The sequence below is a fragment of the Podarcis cretensis genome (assembly GCF_951804945.1).
Source record: "Podarcis cretensis genome assembly, chromosome: 4".
In the NCBI taxonomy this organism is placed as follows: Eukaryota; Metazoa; Chordata; class Lepidosauria; order Squamata; family Lacertidae; genus Podarcis; species Podarcis cretensis.
This window is the reverse complement of record NC_137173.1, coordinates 85,815,929-85,839,249: the sequence shown is the minus strand read 5'-3', so window position 1 is coordinate 85,839,249 and position 23,321 is coordinate 85,815,929. Positions and strand designations below refer to the sequence as shown.

Sequence of the window (23,321 nt, the reverse complement as noted above, 5' to 3'; positions counted from 1 at the left end):
AATAAAATATGTTCATAAAGGTATGCATTGAGATTTAAAATGCATATTTAAATAAGTACTTCAGCATGAATATTTGTGCAGATTTTTCTTAAAAATCAAATTGTGGAATGAAGGAGGTGGAATAGACTTTTGAATGAACATATGCAAAACTGACATAGACTGTAAACAGACTGGCCTGTGATGGCAATAGTCTCTTCTTCCGTAATATGACTTACCTTACATTCCTACAGACCACAGTGCCACCAATGAGCTTCTTGGGCTTGCCGATCGGAAGGTCGGCGGTTCGAACCCATGCGATGGGATAAGCTCCTGTTGCTGCCCCAGCTTCTGCCAACCTAGCCATTTGAAAGCACACTAGTGCAAGTAGATGATTAGGTACTGCTGGGGCAGGAAGGTAAGTGGCGTTTCCATGCACTCTGGCATGTCCCATTGCACCAGAAGCGGTTTAGTCATGTTGGGTACATGACCTAGAAAGCTGTCTGTGGACAAACACCTGCTCCATCGGCCTGAAAAGTGAGATGAGCACCGCACCCCATAGTCGCCTTTGACTGGACTTAACTGTCCAGGGGTCCTTAACCTTTTACACTCCTACAAATGTATCATAACAGTAAGCCCTAAGGTTGACTTCTAACTATCATTCTAACACATGGAAAATTATGGCCTGATCTTCAAAAAAACAAACAAAAAAAACACACAAAACCACTGGTTAGGACACATCAGTGAGACAGGCCACAAAGGATACTGGACTAATTCCACACAAGGAATGAGATGGAGGCCCAATGAGCCTAATGGCAGATTCCTCCATGGTCAAAATTCCATTTTGTGAAGAAATATTTATTATTAAATATTTGGAATCCGGAACCCTGAACAATTGCTGAATTCAAATAATAATTGTGACCTAGATGCAATATTGTATGATTTGGTGGGAAACATGAAATGGTTAAGTACTACACATGTACCAAATATGTTGAAATGTGTAAGTACTATTAGGAATTATTCGTTTTCAAACGTTCTTGCAGTCAGGAAATGCCTAAGAGGAGCTCACTGATGTTACTCAACATTACAGGTATAAATCTGTAAAAATACATGGGAATATTTTAGAATGATAATGAATAGATTTTTTTATATATAAAAAAATTCAAAAATTATGGTTTATAGCTATCCACTAGATGGCAGTCACACCTTTCCTTTCAAACCAGGGTTGTTCCATAGACAGCAAGAAACTGCTAGAGATTTTCTGGTGAAAGCCTTGATTCTTTGATCCCTATTGATCACTCCATGCTGATTTAAAAAAATATATTTTTCTGCTCTCAAAGGAGCTGAAGATAAAAATAACAAAACATTTTTGCATCCTTTCATCCCATTGGCATAAAATGTATTAGTTTGACATATGAAGAGGACTTTATGCTTTTTATAAGAAAGGTGGCTAACCTGAAACCTGCCAAATGTTACTGAACTCCAGCTCCCATCATCCCTGACTATTGCCTGTTCTGACTGGGGCTTATGGGAGTTGTAGTTCGCTCACAGGGTAATGGGCCCTATTTCATGGACAAAAGAGCACTTCACTTCAGAGTAGAAGCCATTTTGGCATGTAATCAGTATATAAATCAATCATCATCATCATCATGGTGGCAAGATAATTAGCAATAAGGGGTGACAGTAAAGATTAAAGCTGTTTTTCTCCATTTTTGAATGATGTATGTATGTTTACAATGATTCCCCAAATGAATAAATACTCAGGAATCATGACTGAATGTTCACAATCAGCTGCATTTTTTGTGATCGTCAGATATTATATTGTTACACTATTGAATGTAGTGACCATTAGTAGAGCTGTTCATATTCTCTGAAAATATTCCAGATGTGTAAAGGATGGCAAAAAGCCCTTGTGCGATTGTTGAATGTTGTGCTTCCCAAAGGTGTTCTAGAGACCTTTGGTTATGATCTGAAGCATCACAATGCGATAACACTTACCCCTCAGATAGCCTCATGGTGCTTATTCTGAAAGCAGGACCCCGCCCCCAATAATATGTCTGATTTTTCGCCATCAAGGGAGGTGTAGTTTGTGATACCCAAATTCTTTGTTGCATAAACTGATGGTGAGAAACTGTGGCTGCCGTGCCTTTGCATATCTCTGTGTAGGCTCCAAACAATGTGATGGTTTTTCTTTCTGTTGCAAGTCGTCCAATTTCTATTTGTTATCCTATGAGTTGAGCTCCCCCAGCCCTATACACCTCCATGTTAATAACTCTATAAAAGAATCAACCACCTCCCAGAGCCTATGCTGTAGAAAACCTAAACCTACTGGCTTTAAATTAGACATCGTTCTTTACTAAGGAAGCCTAATAACAAGTGTTCAGCTGCCAGCTCTCAGAGGATTCAGATTTTGTCTATTAGTTTTGATTATGCTGTTTGGTGAAATGTGCACGTGAACCCAATTCAGCTTTGTTTTTCCGAGCTGTGATAACCGCCTTGCAAACCCTATTGCAAAGGTTAACCTGTGCACTGCATAAGGATAACAGATGGAGATTTTGGTGTTCTGCCACTGCATGTATACACACACACCAGCTCATTCCAAAGGGAAAAGGATCTTGTATTTCTGTATTTAAACCTTTGATCTTCTTTCACATCTGAGGGGAAGAGTAGCCCTTTTCACTGGAGACACATGGCTCTGCATCTGTAAAAACACAGCTGTCTATAGCAAAACAACAAACCTGGCTCTTAAAAGAAAAAAGACAATGGCTTTGCTGTGTCGGTTTAGCTACCCATGTTAAAATCCTTTATAAATATTGTTTTAGATGGATACTTCTAGAATCTCTGTGGATTTACACCAGCGTTTGCTGAAGTCTTTCCCCCCATCATATTCTCCACTCCCACAACACGTTTTGAAGTTGATGGAAATGATTGACGTTCTGAGCACCTGATATCTAGGTGGTTTTAAAGAAGTTGTTAGTTAATAGGGCAAATCTTGCTTAAATGCATGCAAAATATGATGAGAAAGCATGGAGCCCAACCCATTATTGTTTTCATTATTTCTTTCTATATTCAGGTTTCCCCCCATAATTTACTTGTGATTACCTTATGCCTATAGACAAGCGCATTCTTGTCCCTTTCCTTCAGAGATATCTCCTTTTTACTTCATTGTTACCCTGTTTATTTCAGGTTTGGGTTCATCATTTGTTCTTTGGCATCATTACCCCTTTGTCGATGATTATCGTTTCGTGTACGGCTTCAGAGCATGTTTGAATGGGCCCATAACTCAGCCGCAGAACGCATGCTTTTCATGAAGACGTTCCCCGCATCAGTTTCTGACATCTCCAGTTAAAAGGATCTCAAGCAGTGGGGCTGCCTGAGAATCACAATTAATCAGAGTAGATGAATGGACCAGTGGGCCCACTCTGTAAAAGGCAGCTTCATATATCTGTATGATGACGTTTGCCTCCTCTCTTTCCCCTTGCAAACAGCCTGTGCATTTGTACCAGTTTACTGCACAATTAACGTCATTTCTGAGTGATGTTGCCAACGTCACCTTCCTCAAAACCCTCAGACGTTCCTCAGATATCTTGCATTTCATCAACTTCGCTCATACCTGCTATTTTCTGCCATTCTTACACTGCCATCGTGTGAAGGGGTGCTGCAGTTCTGCGGTGCATTGTGCGATCTAGTTGATCCAGAAGAAACGGATCAAAAGAGACTGAGATATGAGGTTGCAAAGAGTGCCAGCATTATCCACTGTTTCTTAGGCACAGAAAGCTACCCTTGTCGTTCAAAAAGTCATTATTTTCTCTTTCCCCTTATGGCCTTTATGCTAAACCTTGTGACAAGCATAACACAATCTCTTTAAAGGTGATACAATGACTCTTACTTATTTTGATGCTGGTTTTACTTAGGTGTATAGTTTTAATTTGTATTTTCCATTTGTATTGTTGTTTTTTAATATATTGGATTCCACCCTATGAGGACATAATCTTGAAAGGGGTACAGATATATAAAATAAAGAAATAACTCCAGACAATGGGAACATGGCAGAGGGTCGGCTTTCCCCTGTGATTAACATTAGAAGGACCAGAATTCTTACGTATGGTTTTAGAAAAAATGGACAACTATGTCCTACTCGAATCCAATACGAGATAAGTTATTCTGCAGCCATATTCCTGAATATTCTGTAGGGTTCTTGGTGAGCTACTCCTATCGCTATTCCTCCAATTATAAATCTTTAATATGAAGGAATTATTCCTTCACCTCATAGAGGTGCTGCGAATATACATGTTGCATTGAAATCTGCAGATGGGGAAATGGGGAAGCATTATTGTATTGAATAAAGCCAGCCAACATTTTATAATGTGCACAAACCACAGGGTGGGGAATGAAAATGGAGACAGCAGAAGGCTGCTCATTGTAATTTTCTGTGCCATAGATATTTCCCCCCCCCCCCATTTTCTTCAGAGGGGAAACAAATTGGAAAGGGATATGTTAGTGTGCGAACGCCTCCCCTGGCATGTACTGCCTCTTAGTTTTCCTCAGTAATAATGACAGCTTCATTAGCAAGCTGACAAGAAGAATGAGAAGATTTTAATAATGGTGATGATGATAATAATAATAAATAATAATGGCAACAGTAGGACAACAGCCCTGCCTCTGCATCAAGCAGAAAGTTTCTCCTTTGAAGTGGCTGTTTTCTCTCCTCGCCCCTCCAGGACGGAAGGGGAAAAAACAACAACTGGAGAAAGATCTAACGCAACTGAGGAATGCTGAGGTGATGTCTTTCCTGAGCTCCCTTCCCCCTTTGCAAGGCTGAGATGAGAAGTCTTGAGGGGCTTTTGTGGCAGGCGGGAGATTGCAGCCAAATGGCAGTCTCTCTTCCTGGCCGGTGGGTGGTGGTATTGACACGGAAACAAGCAAGGAGAGAACTCCAAATTAGCTGGGGTGAATTTGGGGTAGGGAGAGAAAACTCGGAAGGAGAGACCCAGAAAGAACAAAGCGCCATTGCATTTTGTTCGGGGAACAGTGGGTGTCAGCCTCTGTTTATAATACTGTGCAAATATCGGCAGAACAGTTGTAAAGTCTGATTGGGCTGGGTGTTGGGGGGGGGGGTTGGGTCCAGGTAAAATGAATGACGCTTGTCGTTTCGATATGGTGTCAGCCTACATTTCCATTCAAGGACAAAGAAATTATATTCACATTACTATTACTTTTCCCTTTTCCATAATGCTTTTTGAGGGTGTGCAGACTTGAGAAGGGATCTTCTTTATTAATTCGAAGCAAGCCTCTCTCTCTCTTTTTCTCATAGGAAATGCAGGCAGTTTTCGAGTGCTAGTTGAAATTAGTATGTGAGGTGTTTTATTTGTTGTGTTCTTCTGTGCCTTAAAAGAATGCTGCCGTTTTAAATCGTTTCACAGAGTAACACGCTTTCCTCACAGTACCTGGCTGTGCCCTTAATAAGAGAGTGTTATGATCCATTTATCTATAACAGTTGATGTAGCCTCAGGCGCGATATGGCCATAGTTAAGCACTGCACTGAAGTCTTTCACATTGCAATAAGAGAGCTTAGCTCTCCCACTTAAATCAATGAGACTTAAAAGTGCTTAACTTTAGGTGGATCGTGCCCTGTTGTTGTATCTGAGATATTTAGTTTTTAAACTTAAAAACACAAGCTTGCGCCAGTTTACTCAATTCCCACTGTGCTCAACTTAGTGTGCATAGGATTGTAGCTTTCCTTTCTTTCTGTCTCTCACCCCCAGAAAACATGTATCACTCTTTCTTCATTTTTGAAATAATCCCACTGGTGTTTTTTTGCCTTCCTTCCCCCCCAAAAAAACCCCTCATTGAGATGCACAAGCATGTTAAAAAGCAAGAAAAGTCTTCAGTTTCACTGCATATGCTAAAAGCACAGCTTGACTTTTCCCCAGTGTTTGTTAGTCACATCCTGTCGTCCACTGTTTTGTTGTTTGGTGCTGAGGAATGTCAATTTATTTGAAGGGAAGTTCTGCTAGCTTTTCCACTTTTTTATAACGAAACATCACAAATAATGTAACGCACCTTTTAAAAAGCTACCTGGTCAGCCTATAACCCCTTAGAACAGTTATAGTTACCGCATGATAATGGAACTATAAACCCCTTTAAAGATGTAGCAGTGAGAGCTTTACTACATTTCATTTAGTAACTTTTATATAAGCAGCATTTTTTCCCCTCCTGCTCCACCCCACCCTCCACCCCTGCTCCTATTTTGGAGAGGAAAAATAAGGGAGAGACAGGTAATAAGTAAATCACTTACTTCTTTATAAACCTGAGCTGAAGTGAATGCCAAAAGATAGTTGAGTGTAATGTACTTCTTTTGAGCAATGGGAAATGGGAGGTGATTTCATTATTTTCAGAGTGGGGTTTATTTGCTTTTTAAGAGAGAGAGAAACAGACTTGCGAAAAGCAACGTGAGAAATAAATTATTTCGGAAACCGTGCTGGTTGTCCTAGAATTTACAAAAAAAATATTTTTTTTAATGAAAGAATGGAGAACAAACTTACGAGGTTGTTATGGCAACTGAACTACTTAGACTGGAATGTGTGTATCTTGAACATAAGATTGTAAGAAACCAGTAAAACAGTCACTGTACTGTAGTGCGTGTGAATGAATTGAAAACTCGTACCGTGCATTTTATGGACTTTCGTTTGTGGCTTGTATAGCAAACCCTATTTTTTGCTTCCCAATAGGTTGATTTTCTTCTTTTTTAAATAATCAAACAACCTGCACAGAACTGGTGTTCTGTGTCATCCTCTACCCCCAACACACACACTTTTTGAATTTTATCATTGTAGTTTTTCATCCTTCTTTAGGGTACTGTGTTTTTGATGCTGAATCTTTGAAAACATAATACTATGTAGTCGCTTAACTTACTCTCGTAATCACTCTCCCCCCTCATTGAAACATCAAAATGGATCAGAAAGCAGATAGATAGATAGATAGATAGATAGATAGATAGATAGATATAGATAGATAGATAGATGATAGGTAGATAGATAGATGAAAGATTAGCTCTTATTTTCACTTATCAAATGCAGGAAATGTAATTATGTAATGGAGCCACCTTAGACTTTAAACTTTTAACGGCACTTCCACACAGTGTGCTTAATTAAGACATGGGTACCAGAATGCCACCACACATAAACCTTCTTGGAAATATGGAAGTAAATTGCATTGAAATTTAATGGAACAAGTATTTCCATAGACGTGTCTGGGACTGATAATGCAACTCCCTCCACCCCGAAATGGTGTGGCTGTTTAGCACAAATGCTAGTAGATCTGCAAAACTGCAGGGTTCTTTAGCAACAAATAACACACTGCCGCCGCTTCCTAGAAATACGGCAAGTACAAGCAGTGATGCAATTTCAGCACATACTAAAATCTACTTGTTCACCAAGCTTTTGCTGAATGTTCATGCCAGCTAATTGTTAAAAAAAATTGTTCAATTTTCTACTGATTGCTAATTCAACTGGATTTATTTTTTATTGTTGTTAACATACTTTATTGTAAACCACTTTGAGATATTTTCATAACAGGGTGTGTGTGGGTGTGTGTGTGTGTGTGTGTGTTATATGTATCTAATATCCAGAAGAAGTTGATTTGCAAAATGTAACTCTCCACATGCAATTCTAGTTGTCTCATGCTTTTGTTATTATTGTTCTAAGTCGGTGCATGTGTTTGTGCAAACGTGTATAATCTTGAATTTTTATATCACTGATTAAATGACATTACTTTAAATTAAAGATTGGTGAGATCATGTTTATATGCTGTGGCAATGATCCCATGCTTTTTTCTCAATAAATGACTGAAAGGGAGTTGTAATCCTGAATAAATACTTGACCCTCAGATCACATACTTTTAACAAAAATTAAATGAACTGCCCTACCTCCCTGCATAGCTTTAAAAGAGAAAACGACATTGACTTTCCTCAGGAAATGCAAATTTCTTTATATACTAGAAGAGTATAAAGATTTCTTGAAAAAAAATAGTTTATTTTAATCCAAAGAATGAATATTTTTGCTTTAAAAAATTGATATCAATAACAATTATTTTAACACAGTGCTGCTTATTTATGCAAGGTTTTGAGACTTTTCTTGCTTTCCTACATGAAATTACTTGACGCTGTTTAATTGGACATGAGGGTGTAATGCAGGAATTTCCGTTACGTGATGGATTAATTGTTTTCCTAATACTTAAAAGGCTGTGATCCAAACATTTTCCCATTCTGTTGCAAAATTAACTGCAATAAATCTGTCAGACCCAATTTATTCATTTAAAGCATTCCACACTGATTAAATCTGCACATTTGTGTGCAACACACACAGAGAGAGACACACAAAGTGCAAGTATCTGGCTAGAGGATGGCGGAAGATGTACGTAGGCAGAGCCAAAAGATCTGATTTACATTTTTGTGTGTGTTGTTGCTTTTTGTGAAATAGAAGTTTAAAAGATAAGCAAAATATTGACCGAATAACATATGTATTCCATGGGTCAGAGACCTGGATGACTAATTGTGCCTAGCACCCCATGCAGGTAAAAAATAAAAGCTTCTGTCTTTTAATATTTAAGAACACTCAAGCGAAATTCTTTTCTGTTTCTACCCTTATCATATTTTACTTCTGGAGGGTCCTTCCACTAGTTTGTTGATGTTTTCAAGGTCTCTAAACAAAGTCATATGTGTTAACAGTCTTATTAACAATGTTAAAATGGAATTAACAGCTTGTGGGTACCTCAAGAGTACAATAGCGTGTCAGCCTTCGCTGCCCCCTTATAAATTGTGTCCCGCTGTTTTTCTTTTGTTTCATGTCCGATCAGCAAACCAAACTTCTGTTGAGGCAGCCAGCAATTCAAGTGTTTTCTGCTCCATGTGAGGGGTGGAGCTAATGTGGAATTTATCATTAGGCGAATCTAGACACAGAAGTTAGAAGAATGACCCACACATTATGAGGGAGGGCTTTCTCTTGCCCTCCTTGGCTCTCTGACCTCTGACTTGCCATTTTGTCAGTTTTAAAAGGCTTTTCCTATGTTGTAGTTTACTTTTGTAGTTCTTTCAATGCAGGGACAAAAGCTTTTGTTTATTTAAGATGTATTTTAGTTTAAATTTCTATTAATCTTTGTGATTTTTTTTTTAAAAAGTCTGCTCCCCTGAAATGATATTGAATTGTTGCTGGCTAAAGCATACTGATTAAAATGTAGAATTTGTTTTGAAAGGGAAAAGAATTCCTCCCCCTCCACCCATTTTCAACCCTACGTTTAACAAGTTGTTAAATGGCATAATCTTCCCACAGATTTCAATGGGGAAGAACATGCTAGTGGATTGTGCCCAGATCATGCTCTGTTAGAGCATTCAGTCATGTGGAGGAAATCTACGTTGCTTTTCAAAAATCCTTTTTCTCAAATTTATTGTTGATCCCCTAGAGAAATGGCACCTGTCAACACAACACGGTCCTATTCCATCTACTTTAGTGGTAACCGGGATTGATAATCATATTTTAAAAATATTAACTTTGTAAAGCTTTATAAATTAAGATGAAGGTCCTTGTGTTGGTTTTTTTTGTAAAATAATTAAACATTACTTTGCCTGATTCCCTATAAAAGGAGCGGTAGGTAGGCTTATAAAGTTAACACATACTGATAATTTTCTCGCAGCAGTTTTCATTCAATAATCTCAAAAGAAATTTGGTATCATCAATAAAGCTATGCAGCTTATAGAGAAATGGTATTTTCCATCTGTAAAACTGAAGAAGCTCTAAACAGAGGAAGCTCTAAAACGCAAAAGAAATGTTAATAAGGCTTTTACTCAGATGGCAGAGTCTGCCATTGGGAGAGACACAAATGAAATGTTGCATCGCTACGTTTGTGAGTTCTGCCTTCTTGCCAGTCTCTCCATTGCAATAAATTCTGGAATATGACAGAAACATTATGAAAGTAACACCTTTGTCATCTCAAGGGTATTGTTAGGTTTTATGTACGCTGAAGCAGTGAAGGAAATAAAACATTAATGAACATGCTAAAATTGCTTGTCTGAACATTGCACTAACCTCACGATATGACACAGGAGCACCATATTGTATGGATCTTTCTAGCATATGAACCGACATTTGTCTCCTGGTTTGTTTGTTTTTAATTGCTGTGTAAGGCTCTCTCCTTACTCTTCCTTTTTTAAAGGTTAAGGCTGGGTTTCTCTGTGTAGTGGCGCACGGCTGTCATGAAGCTCCCTCCCTAGAGAGGACTCTCTAGCCTCATCATCACTTTATATTTTTGAAAGTCTTCTTAAAACTCAATTGTTTCAACAGGCGTCTTGATTTGCGGCTGCTTCTGTTTTGAAATACATAATTTCAAGGCTGCAATCCTTGCCCCATGGGCGTCAGTGAGTTAAGCCCGCACTGTGATACGAAAGCACAATTCTTTACCTTGTTAGATGCTTTGCGTACCTTCTGAGCAGAAGAGTGAACTAGGACTTTAAAAAAATAAAATAGGCTAATTTTTTAAAAAATAAAGAAAATGATTTGCCCCCGTAATATATAATATGCATATTGGTGTTTTGTAAAATACAGTAGGTTGAATTGAAAGGAAGTTCAATTTAGTCTGGGACTTAACTTACTAATGTTGACTAACTTGTCCCATTGATTTATTTGGGTTAGATCCAGACTTGGTCATGTTTAGATTTTAGTTGGGTCGCCTCTAAGCATGGCTGAGTCTGGATCCAAAATTATATTTAGCAATATGTAACAGTGGGACAGCTTTTGAATGCCAGTGTACAGAGGCAAGATGCATGTTAACATAAACTTTTAAGGTTATTGCTCTGATGTGTTCTTGAAAATGCACAAGCTGCCAGCTAAGATACAACGATATCTGCAGCCAAGACTCCTCCTGCAAAAATGAGGGCTTTGACTGATCTCTGTTTGTACACATGCTTGTGTGTAATACCAATAGCACACATTGTGAAATCTGGAAATCATATATGGCCATTTTCCATTGCGAAAATATTTCTGTAGCTGTAGATCGGTATGTTCCTGGGCTCATTACAGGGATGCACACATTTCTGCAGGGCTTGGTAGCCAACTATTGTTCTAGCAACCAGCATGGCTTAGTTTTCTTGCTTCTGGCTTCACAGATGCAAAGTGCATCTCTTTTGTATTTGCCTAGGGAGGAAGATATGTGGATTGGTGCTTGCTTGAAGCAACCCTTACCATCCTAGCAAGTAGCATGAGGCTCTTCCTGACACAACTTTCAAAGAGGCACCATTTGCAAGCTGTGTAGATTTGTTTGTGTGTGTTGTTTGTTTGTTTGTTTGTTTGTTTTAATTGCCCTGTGGCAAAGCGTTCTGGAGGCATTCCTTGCTGGTCAACAGAATTAAATTTCTGGTTGCCACTATCAGCTGTTTTGATGTTGTGGCCCTTGTCATTTGCAGAAAGCCTGTTTGGTATGAATCTTCATGGCAAAAAACATTGAAGTGGGTGATGTGAGAGGCCATTAATTTCAGTGGGTCTCCTATTACTTAATTGGATATCATCCGTTGCTTGCTTGAAGTGAAATTACAGGGAACCAGGCAGAGGGCCTTCTCGGCAGTGGCACCCTCCCTGTGAAACGCCCTCCCATCAGATGTCAAGGAGATAAAGAGCTACACAACTTTTACATGACATCTGAAGGCAGCCCTGTATCTTGAAGTTTTTAATGTTTGACATTTTATTATTATTTATATTTTGCTGGAAGCCACCCAGAGTGGCTGGGGAAACCCAGCCAGATGGGCGGAGTACAACAACAACAACTTCTTCTTCACAATTTAATTTTGAATTTATCCAGGCATGGCCACTTGAAATCTGGTGGTTGTAAATCTTGTATCTCTTTTGATCCTCCCCTTCAACCAGAAATACCATACACCAAATCTAGAATTATCAGTTTAAGTTCAGTGGATGAAAGACAACTCACAAATCTTGAGTTATTGACATGGGTTTGGGTTGGCATTTTGGAAGAGCAGAGCTGCTGTGTCTTTAACAGCTGTTTGGCAGACAAAGATTCAATAGATTCAGCCTTAAATTGTATTGGAAATGTAATTATGGGGAAAGAGCCACCTGTTGATATCCTGTCTGTCTGCCATCTTCAAACTCAATGAGAAAACAGTGTACTATGCCTAACAAAATGTGTTGGCACCCTTGATTATTGCCCTAAGCAATATATGGGATGGTGGTTGTGGCTGGGATGTTGCTAATGGCAAGAGGGCTGCTTTTTCCCCCAGCCATGCACAGAATCATAGAATTATAGAGTTGGAACAGACTTCTCCAACCCACTGCATGGCAAGAATCGCAGCTAAGGAATCTCTGGCATGTGGTCACCCAACATCTACTTAAAAACCTCCAATGAAGAAAAGTTCAGTATCTCTCAATGAAACACAGTTCCAAACGGGAGAGGTTTCATCATTTGGTTGCCACTCCTAGATGGACAGTTGTGAGATGTGGCAAAACACCTCCCCAGTTTAGCCCTTGGCACTTGCTAGTCCTAGTTTATGCATCTGCTGATGCAGAGGCCGCTTAGGAATAAATGGCTCACCCTGGTGCTGATTGACTTCCAAAACCACGTTCAGAAGATACAGACTTGTGAACAAACACGACTAAAGCTGTAATCCTATGAACACTTACCTGGGAGTAAGTGAGACTTGCTTCAGAGTAAGTATGTGCAGGGTTGTATTGTAAATTCCGTTTTGAGAGTTTGCTTTGTTTTCTTTCGTTTTAATGTGCTCATTGGCCATTAGGAGCACTTATTCAGCAGTAGCTGAAAAGGCATAGAGGATTGAAAAGCCTTTCTTAGCGCCATTTCAGTACCATTTAGTTCAGCATATCTTTACAATTTCCTTTTAGGTCACGTAGAGAATGGTTTTTCTTTCTCAAAAGATTGTGTCTGATAAATGTAATAAATAGTTGTAATAGCAATTAACGAAGGGATGCGGGTGGCGCGGTGGGTAAAAGCCTCAGCGCCTAGGACTTGCCGATCATCAGGTCGGCGGTTTGAATCCCCGCGGCGGGGTGCGCTCCCGTCACTCGGTCCCAGCGCCTGCCAACCTAGCAGTTCGAAAGCACCCCCGGGTGCAAGTAGCGGGAAGGTAAACGGCGTTTCCGTGCACTGCGCTGGCTCTCCAGATGCAGCTTGTCACGCTGGCCACGTGACCCGGAAGTGTCTTCGGACAGTGCTGGCCCCCAGCCTCTTAAGCGAGATGGGCGCGCAACACCAGAGTCGGACTCGACTGGCCCATACGGGCAGGGGTACCTTTAGTAATAGTAATTAAAGGTAAAGGGACCCCTGACCCCTGACCATTAGGTCCAGTTGTGACTGACTCTGGGGTTGCGGCACTCATCTCGCTTTATTGGTCGAGGGAGCTGGCATACAGTTTCCGGGTCATGTGGCCAGCATGACTAAGCCGCTTCTGGCAAACCAGAGCAGCGCATGGAAACGCCGTTTACCTTCCCGCCGGAGCAGTACCTATTTATCTACTTGCACTTTGACGTGCTTTCGAACTCCTAGGTTGGCAGGAGCAGGGACCGAGCAACGGGAGCTCACCCCGTCGCGGGGATTCGAACCACCGACCTTCTGATCGACAAGCCCTAGGCTCTGTGGTTTAACCCACAGCGCCACTCGCGTCCCTAATAGTAATTAGGAATTGGTTAAATAGCTGCAAGCAGAGAGTAGGAATAAACAGACACTTTTCCAAATAGAGGGATGTAGAAAGTGGGGTCTCCTAAGGATCGGTATTGGGCCCTGTGCTTTTAAACATATTTATACATGATCTAGATTTGGATGAGCAGGGAGAGGTCCAAATTTGCTGATGATACAGGCCGTTTTAGGTGCACCTGATATGTGTGTGACTGTGCCAAACCTAGAAGTAACCCAAAAAAGCCACAGGGCGGGACAGCCTTACACGGGCTCCGCCGACGCGCACAGGTGTCCAGAAGATCATCCCTGTGCAAATTGGTAGCTACCTGTGTTAAATTGTTCAAGTTTACTAAAAAAATAGATTGCAAAGAAGCTCCAAAAGGAGTGAATGGGTGGTTTAAAATGGCAGATGCAATTCGATGTAAGCAAGTGTAAAATGATATTGTAGAGTTGGAAAATGTTCAGAGAATGGCAACAAAGATCATCAGGGGGTTGGAGTGGCTTTTGTGAAGAACATTTGTAGTGTTTGGGACTTTGGGGTTTCGAGAAAAGAGGTGACTTGATACAAGCTTATAAAATAACTCTGTGGCATGGATAGCTGAAAGTTTATCTCCCTCTCTTGTTGCACCAGAACTTCTGGCGATCAAATGAAGCTGAATGGTTGAAAGATCCAGCACAGATAAAAGAAAGTACTTCTTCATGTAGCTTATATTACTTTTAAGAATTTTTATTAAAGATTTCTTAGTTTACAAAAATATGTGCATTGTCTCTTTTTGCAAGTTGAGTTTTCTACAGATCAGTTACATTTGTTGTGAGACATTAATGCTGCATGCAGTATTAGGTTGTGGGGAAAGCGGAGGAAGGCGGGTGAGGAAGCAATGCTTCGATTTTTCTACTGTGTGGAGTTTTGTGTCAGTGTCACTTGTGTGGTTTCTCTTTTTATTCGCTTGTTATATTTCCTTGGTAGCGAGAGAGGTTGGGGGTGGCCTAGGATTTGGTTGGTTGTCTTTGGTTGTCTGTAGTGAGATTTGTTTATGTGTGTCAGAGGGTGGATTTTGGGGTCAGCTTAGCCATATTGATTCGTATGCTGTTGGCAGATTCTTGTTGTTGTCTTATTGGATTATGTATGTGATAAAGGGGAACTATACTGGGATGAAGGCATCATCTTCTATTTGTCCCCCTGTCAGTTTCAGTTATTGGTTAGTTTTTACTGGTAAGGCTGTTTCCCATACTTTTTGAGACCATTGGTTCATGTTTACTCCTAACAGGTCTCTCCAGTGTCTGGCTATGATGCTTCTGGCTGCTGAGTGGGCATTATTATCTTGGAAGATGTTCAGTAGGGCCAGTTCTGGGATGACCTCTAATACTTGCTTAGGTTTTTTTTGCATATTTCTTGTATGACTGATTCCAGAAGAGTTGGATTTTGGGACATTTCCACCACATGTGGAGCTATGTGGCTCTGGAGGTGCAGCCTCTCCAGCATTTTGGTGAGACTCCTGGATGTATCATCACTAGTTTCTGTGGTGTTAGGTACCATCTGTAAGTGAGTTTCAGGTTGATTTCTTTTCTTTTAGCTGAGATGGATTTAAAGGGAGGCTTAGACCACATTCTAGTCCATTGCGTGGGGTTACTTTCATAGCCTATGGCGTCCTCCCATTGTTTTTTGAATATGCCAAGGGGGGTTGTGGGATTTTGGAGCAGTATTTTGTATATTGTGGATATCATCCCCTTGCCTTGTCCCTTTGTTGATAGGAGGAGCTTTTCGAAGGCTGTCCAGAGACTAGTTGCTGCTGATTTTACTACTGGATTGTTTAAGAAGGCCTGTAATTGGTGGTATGTTAGCCAGGGCATTTGAGTGTCTGCTGGTTTGTCTTGTGTTTCTTGTGTTGATGTGGGTTTGTTATTTTTGTAGAAGCCTTTCTATCTGGAAGTTTTGTGCTGCATGATGGAATAGTGGGTGGTGAGCTGGGGGGATTGGGGGGGGGATGGGGTTGGGTACAGTTTGCCTTTCTTCCATGCTTTAAGCATGGTCTGTTTCGATAATTGCTGCAAGCCACAGGAGGAGAGAGTGCTCTTAGACTCAGGTCCTCTTTGTGGGTTTCCCACAAGCATCTAGTTGTCCACCACAGAACCAGATGCTTGGACTACCTGGGCTGTTACTATGTTCTTACTTCTTTAGTGGCTGGCCACAGATTGTAATGATACCAAATGCATGCGTCTTAGATTTTGATCCTAAGCCCACTTGGTTGGGAGTAAGCCTCATTGAGCACAGTGGGACCTGCTGCTGAATAAACATACCGGTACATTGCACTGGATTGTGCTGGTACTACTGCTGTACAGCAAGCCCACAATTTACATACATTTAACTTGTATGCATTGAGCTTTACATGCTTGGCAATTTACATATATATAAATTGGTTCAATCTCTGGCTTCTCCAGTGAGGACTGGGAAAGACCCACTGCCAATCAGTGTAGCAGTACGGAGGTAGGTGGACCAAGGGACTGACTTAATATAAGGCAGCTTCTTGTATGCTTTCATTGCTGCTGCTGCCTCCTTCTGTTCAAGGTAAATAGGGTCTTGGTTGTTCCAGTGTACCATGCTTAGGTTGTACAGACATCAATGTTTGACTGATAGCTGAAATGCAATGGCCAGGTTGCTGGTAGGAGTGAGGCAGTTGGTTCATATACATCCATCTAAGATCAATTACATTGGTTACTAGTTCACATCTGGGATAAGTTAAAGGTACTGGTAATAACCTTTAAAGCTGTAAATGACTTATGACCCAAATGCCATAGGGACTGTCTTCACCCAAGCCTTAAGTTCCGTCTCAGAGGTCCTGTTCTCTAGCTAATACTTTATTTTGCCCTACTATGAGATGTTCATAAATTCATTTCTTCCCATTTTCATTCCAGGTGTTTGATGACTAAATCTGCTGTTTTTATTTAATAATAATAATAATAATAATAATAATAATAATAATAATTTATATCCCACCCTCCCTAGCCGAAGCTGGGCTCAGGGCGGCTAACAACGATCAAAATAATCCAACGATTCTAAAAGCATTTCATTATAAAAATTTATTAAAATCAAATTGATGGCAACCATTAAGCAAAATTCTGTGCGGATTGCTAGGGGGGGTCAGGCTGCGCCCTGGCCAAAGGCCTGGTGGAACAGCTCTGTCTTGCAGGCCCTGCGGAAAGATGTCAGGTCCCGCAGGGCCCTAGTCTCTTGTGACAGAGCGTTCCACCAGATTGGAGCCGCGGGCGAGAAGGCCCTGGCTCTAGGTGAGGCCAGCCTAACCTCTCTATGGCCTGGGATTTTTTATTTGACTGTAATTCTGCTGTATGTTTTTAAATTATTATATGATTTTATATTTCATTATATTTTAAAGAAACATAATTCATTTCACAAGCAGACCAAAAACGGTTTCAATTAATAAATCCATGTAGGATTCTGTATGCATGATCTTCCCCACATTATGCGCCCCATAGACATAGATTCAGACTCAGAGTTGGAAGAGACCCTGAGGGTCATCTAGTCCAACCCCCTGCAATGCAGAAATATCGAACCTGCAACCTTGGCATTATCAGCACCACACTCTAGCCAACTGAGCTATCCACCTTACTAGCAAGTTCACAGTGATTGAACCCATAACATACGCACTTGAAGGGCAAGGTGGGTGCATGTGTGTTGGAAAGCAAAACTAAATTAAAATATGAAAGTTAACTGCTGTAAGGTAACTTGGGAAAAGATACACAACTTTAAGTGATTCTGGGTCAAGAGAACTGAAAGCAACTTGGTAGCTGGGACGATTTTTGTTTAGATCTTAACTTTATTCATATACTTTCTAGGAGAAGAAGCATTTCGGTAGGATTTCCCAGTTATTAGTCAAGCTGTTCTGCTGTTCGAATGCCTTTTGTATGCAGTCTAAATTCTTCACCTGCTCTACCTATGAGCCCTTTTTATTCAAAACAGCATGAAGTAAAATTTCAGGGTCATTAAGGTGGATTTCTGTCTGGAAGCAAAGTGTTCATCTTGCCTAATAGAGCAGGTAGTGTGGTGGTAGGAGAGGCCTGATTTTAATAAGCAGTGTAAAGATAATTGTTCTTACTCCGGCTGCTTATTCAGATATTTTAAATCATTCTAATGGTCTTGATTTGACCAAACTGCGGGAGGCAGTGGAAGACAGGAGTGCCTGGCATGCTCTGGTCCATGGGGTCACAAAGAGTCGGACACGACTAAACGACTAAACAACAACAATGGTCTTGAACTAGATCCATCTGCTTTTTAAAATTATTTTTTCTTGAGGTTTATAGTAAAGGTTAGTATTTTTTTTTTTTAAAAAAAAGCCAATCTAGGCTCCTCTTTTCCCCCAAGCAGATCTAGATGTTACAAGAGAGCTGGGTTCGGTACTGCTCTGATATCTCTCTTCCTAGTCCTGCCTGTGCCATGATGTCACTGTTGTGCATTTTACCTCTCCCCCGGCAACAGCCAAGGATGTGATGAGCAAGAGGGGAAACACACAATGCAGTGACATCAGATGTTATCCTATGCAAAACTAGGAAGGGAGGAAGAAGAAATAAAAAGGAGTTGGCAGTAGCTCTCAATGTCTTTTGTAGTATCTACTTTCTTTCTCAATGCTGGATGTAAAAAAAGAAGAAGAAAGAACTTAAAAAAAAATTCCAGAGTGAATTTATGGGAACCTGTCAATGAGAAGATGGGCTTTTCTCTTCCCATGTTACACAAAAAGGGCTAAAGTATGTCTGATTGATTCATTTTTAGATAAAGCAGATGGGATTCTCAGATCATGCACTGTTAAGCCTTTCTTTGGAATTTGTGCCACTGTGACCAGAGAGCCCAGATGGTGCTTAAATCTGTTGTTTTTTAACAGCCCTACTTTTTTGATTTTTATACCCAAACACATTGAGCAATTCTTAGTCATTAATTACTGATCTAGTTTTGCCTGTTGGTACAGTGACTTACCAGAATGCACCCCAAAGAGAGGAAGCTACGTGTGTTGAGGTGGGGGGGGGGGAGGCTGGGAAAGTGAACCAGAGCCAGTAAAACTGAGCTTTCTCAGTCCCATCTCAGCGGTGCAGACCATACTGAACAACGATGGTATTAGTTGTACCAGAAACTAAAGCATGCTGGTTATATTTAGTAAGGACCCTTTCCTTCACGCTTCCAAACTACTGAACAAAGGAGGAGATCAAATCCTTCTCCAAATGTACGCTAGTACCTGGCACTGTAGGAAATTCTGCAAAACATTAAATAAATGGTTGTATTTGCTTGCATTCCTGTCTTCTTTCCCCTGATTCCTCCATTTCTCTCCAGTCTCTAGTGGACTAAGGGCAATAGACTAGTCCTCCTAGTTCTTTTAGTTTCAATGGGTGTACTCAGAATTGGACACAGCCCCTAATCTTTATATTTCCCCCATTCTTGAAATTTAATTCTTGAGGAAGGAACTTGCTTCTTCTGCGTGTATAAAGGTAAAGGGACCCCTGACCATTAGGTCCAGTCGTGGCTGACTCTGGGGTTGCGGAGCTCATCTTGCTTTATTGGACGAGGGAGCCGGTGTACAGCTTCCAGGTCATGTGGCCAGCATGACTAAGCCGCTTCTGGCGAACCAGAGCAGCGCACAGAAACACCGTTTACCTTCCCACCGGAGCGGTACCTATTTATCAACTTGCACTTTGACGTGCTTTCGAACTGCTAGGTTAGCAGGAGCAGGGACCGAGCAACGGGAGTTCACCCCGTCGCAGGGATTCAAACCGCCGCCCTTCTGATCGGCAAGTCCTAGACTCTGTGCTTTAATCCACAGCGCCACCCGCGTCCCCTTCTGTGTGTATATTACCCTGTAAAGCAGCATGCATATTGTAAGCCCTGTAGAAATAAATTTTGTTAGAAATAATGTGCCACGGGCAGGGGCGGGGGAAGGGGGGTTCGGTAGGTGCGGGCCGCCCCGGGTGTCACCACTGAGGGAGGTGACAAAATGCAGGGTGGCACTCTCCACGGTTTCTGCAGCGCGTCCGAGCCACGCGTCTCTTCTGGGAGAGATACGGTGGCTTAAGCGTGCGCAGGCTCTGCGCTGCCCAAACGGTCCACCCACTGCCTCCCCCCCCAGCTGTAGGGCAGCTGAGTGAAGTGGGAGGAGGCAGACAGACTCCGAGGCCCCACAGTGTGCCCACCCCATGGCATACAGCCCTAGGTGGCTGAGCAGCTTCCTTCGCCACTGGCCATGGGTCTTATCGTCTGTAGCATTAAGGCTTCTGACACCACATGGTAATTTTAAATGCTCAGGGATCATGTGCCTTTTTAACACCTGACACTTGTAAGTACAGTGGTAAAGGTAAAGGTAAAGGTACCCCTGCCCGTACGGGCCAGTCTTGACAGACTCTAGGGTTGTGCGCTCATCTCACTCTAGAGGCCGGGAGCCAGCGCTGTCCGCAGACACTTCCGGGTCACGTGGCCAGCGTGACGAAGCTGCGAACTGGCACCAGGGCAACACACGGAAACGCCGTTTACCTTCCCGCTATAAAGCGGTACCTATTTATCTACTTGCATTTAAGGGTGCTTTCGAACTGCTAGGTGGGCAGGAGCTGGGACCGAACGACAGGAGCTCACCCCGCCACGGGGATTCGAACTGCCGACCATGCGATCGGCAAGTCCTAGGCGCTGAGGTTTTACCCACAGCGCCACCTGCGTCCCCCAAGTACAGTGGTACCTCGGGTTAAGAACTTAATTTGTTCTGGAGGTTTGTTCTTAACCTGAAACTGTTCTTAACCTGAAGCACCACTTTAGCTAATGGGGCCTCCTGCTGCTGCCGCCGCGCCGTCGGAGCACGATTTCTGTTCTCATCCTGAAGCAAAGTTCTTAACCTGGGATATTATTTCTGGGTTAGTGGAGTCTGTAACCTGAAGTGTATGTAACCTGAAGCGTATGTAACCTGAGGTACCACTGTATTAGTTAGATGATGATACCTAACGCTCCACTTAGCTGAATGTTGCATTATTATTATAGGGTTATATTTAGGTATTTCTATGCCACTTTTCAGCATGTGGTACTGTGTACAACATATGAAAACGCATTAATGCACATTTCTTAAACCAGTACCAGCTGCTGGGAGTTGCAAGTGAGGAGGGTGCTGTTGTACTCATTGGTCCTTCTCATGGGATTCTGGGAGAACAGAATGCTGAATCAAATGGGCCTGATTCAGTAGGGCTTTTCATGTGTTCTTAATTAAAACATGAATACAAAGTAGGCTCGGCATAAGCTAAAATAGCAGTGGTTGTATCTAGTGCCGGCTTTGCACTAGTGTAATTGCTCTCCACTAGTGCAAAGTGAGGCCCAATCCCTTTTCCTCACCGGTTCCCCATACTAATTGTAGCGCTCATCACACTGTTCCAGAGGCTTCTGCAACTGTTAGAAGAAGCTCTTGCGGGGCATGGAAGGGATTGGCAAATATCAGGTGCCCTGGTAGCAGAAAGCCACCATTTTATACAACCCATTCCTTTTAGGAAGTATGGGGAAAGAAAGGGGATAAGGTGTGCAAAATAACCCATACTGCTTAAGAAGAACTTGAACACTTGTCTAGCTCTGAGGTGATTATGTAGTTGCTTAAGAAATCATATAAAAAGCATAAACTGACAGAATGGGCTACATCAGACATAGGCAAACTCAGCCCTCCAGATGTTTTGGTACTGCTACTCCCATCATCCCTAGCTAACAGGACCAGTGGTCAGGAATGATGGAAATTGTTGTCTCAAAACATCTGGAGGGCCGAGTTTGCCTATGCCTGGGCTACATTGTTGGAAAATCAACTGATACTTACATTCCTTTTCATACAGTCCTAAAACTACTGCCATTCCACAACCTGCCAACTGTGGAATGGTTGTTATTAATGCCCTTTTATTTTATGTCCGGTACTCTTTTTTAAAAAAGCAGTCTGCAGTAGAAAATAGATGCAGCGCACAAGTCTATATAGATTAAACAAACTGAGGTTCTTCCTCCACTGCAAGTTATTGCACAGTTAGTTAGAAATGGAAATCAGTTGCTTTCGCCTCTTGATAAATAATTCTGTTTGGGTAAAGCATCCGTTGGCATTTCCTAAGAAAAACAGGTATTTAAATGAGCCAGTTTGATGCTGTCAAGACTTCTTATTTTGTTGTACAGACTAGAAGGCTGCAATTCCATTCTTTTTCTAGTGTGAAGTTGTTTAAAGGTGCACTGAAATCTCTTGAATAACATTTCTCTTGTACTGGTCTATCACTGAAACAACAACAACCCAAATAATCACAACAGCTGGCAGTGGCATGTAATTTTACTTCTGATTTGTTTCATCTAAGGACTGATCTACACTATACAGGAGCCATGTGGAGGCTGCTGAAAGATGCTTGCGTAGCAAGGGGCATATCGTGTAGTTCGGTGTTGCTATGGAGATCCTACAGAATATGGAGGATCCACCTGGTAAGCAGTGCCGTTATCATCACTGCATGAAGAAGCCTTCTGTGCAGATGACATTTGGGGTGTCTTCCAAGCAGATTGTAAAGTAGTTATCAGTGACTGCAGACCCTCCAAGTGTCCCTATTTTCCAGGGACAGTTCTGGATTTGCAGAAGCCGTCCCGGTTTCTGATTTCATCCTGGAACGTCCAGCTTTTCCTTAGGACATCCCTATTTTCATTGGAGAGATGTTGGAGGATATGCAGAACTCACAATCAGGGAGTGGTCTCTTAAAAATACAGCCACTCTCTCAGGGTCTTTGTTGGCTATTCCAATGATGTTAAAGATATACATGATTTCACTTAAACATGCAGTGCCTTGGAACATAACCCCTGTGTATAGTGTGACTTGCCTGTACCTCAAGGACTGCCTCTCCCCATATGAACCCAGACCGTGCGCTCATCATCTGGGCATCTTTGTGTGCCTCCTTTGCAAGAGCTCTGGAGGGTTGCAACACAAGGGTGGGGCTTTTCTGAAATGGCTCCCTGTTTGTGGAATACTCTCTCCCTTTAGGCACCAGGCAAAAACATTCCGCTTCTTCCAGGCCTTTGGCTATTTGGCCTTTTAAACTGGGGAAGGGGGTATTGTTTTTGTTTGTTTCTATGTTAGGTTTTAGGGACGCAGGTGGCGCTGTGGCTTAAACCACAGAGCCTAGGACTTGCCGATCAGAAGGTCGGCGGTTCGAGTCCCCGTGACGGGAAGAGTTCCCGTTGTTCGCTCCCTGCTCCTGCCCATCTAGCAGTTCGAAAGCACGTCAAAGTGCAAGTAGATAAATAGGTACCACTCCGGCGGGAAGGTAAACGGCGTTTCCGTGCGCTGCTCTGGTTTGCCAGAAGCAGCTTAGTCATGCTGGCCACATGACTCGGAAGCTGTGTGCCGGCTCCCTCAGCCAATAAAGCGAGATGAGCGCCGCAACCCCAGAGTCAGCCACGACTGGACCTAATGGTCAGGGGTCCCTTTACCTTTTTTATGTTAGGTTTGCTTGTGTTTATATACTGTTAACCGCCCTGTGATCCTTGGATGAAGGGCGGTATACAAATTTAAGAAATGAATTAAAATAAATAAATTTAATTACTGTGGCACAGAAGACCCCATGCCCCTGTAAAAATGACAGCGGTTTCCTGATATACATGTGGTGTGTGGATTCTCTGATCC

General features: G+C 41.9%; 1 protein-coding gene across 4 annotated transcripts in view; it reads left to right on the top strand.

The window, feature by feature from the left end:
* CLYBL (citramalyl-CoA lyase) overlaps positions 1-23,321 on the top strand; it is a 194,950-nt gene that overhangs the window by 27,820 nt on the left and 143,809 nt on the right. The gene's annotated exons all lie outside the window — the stretch shown is intronic.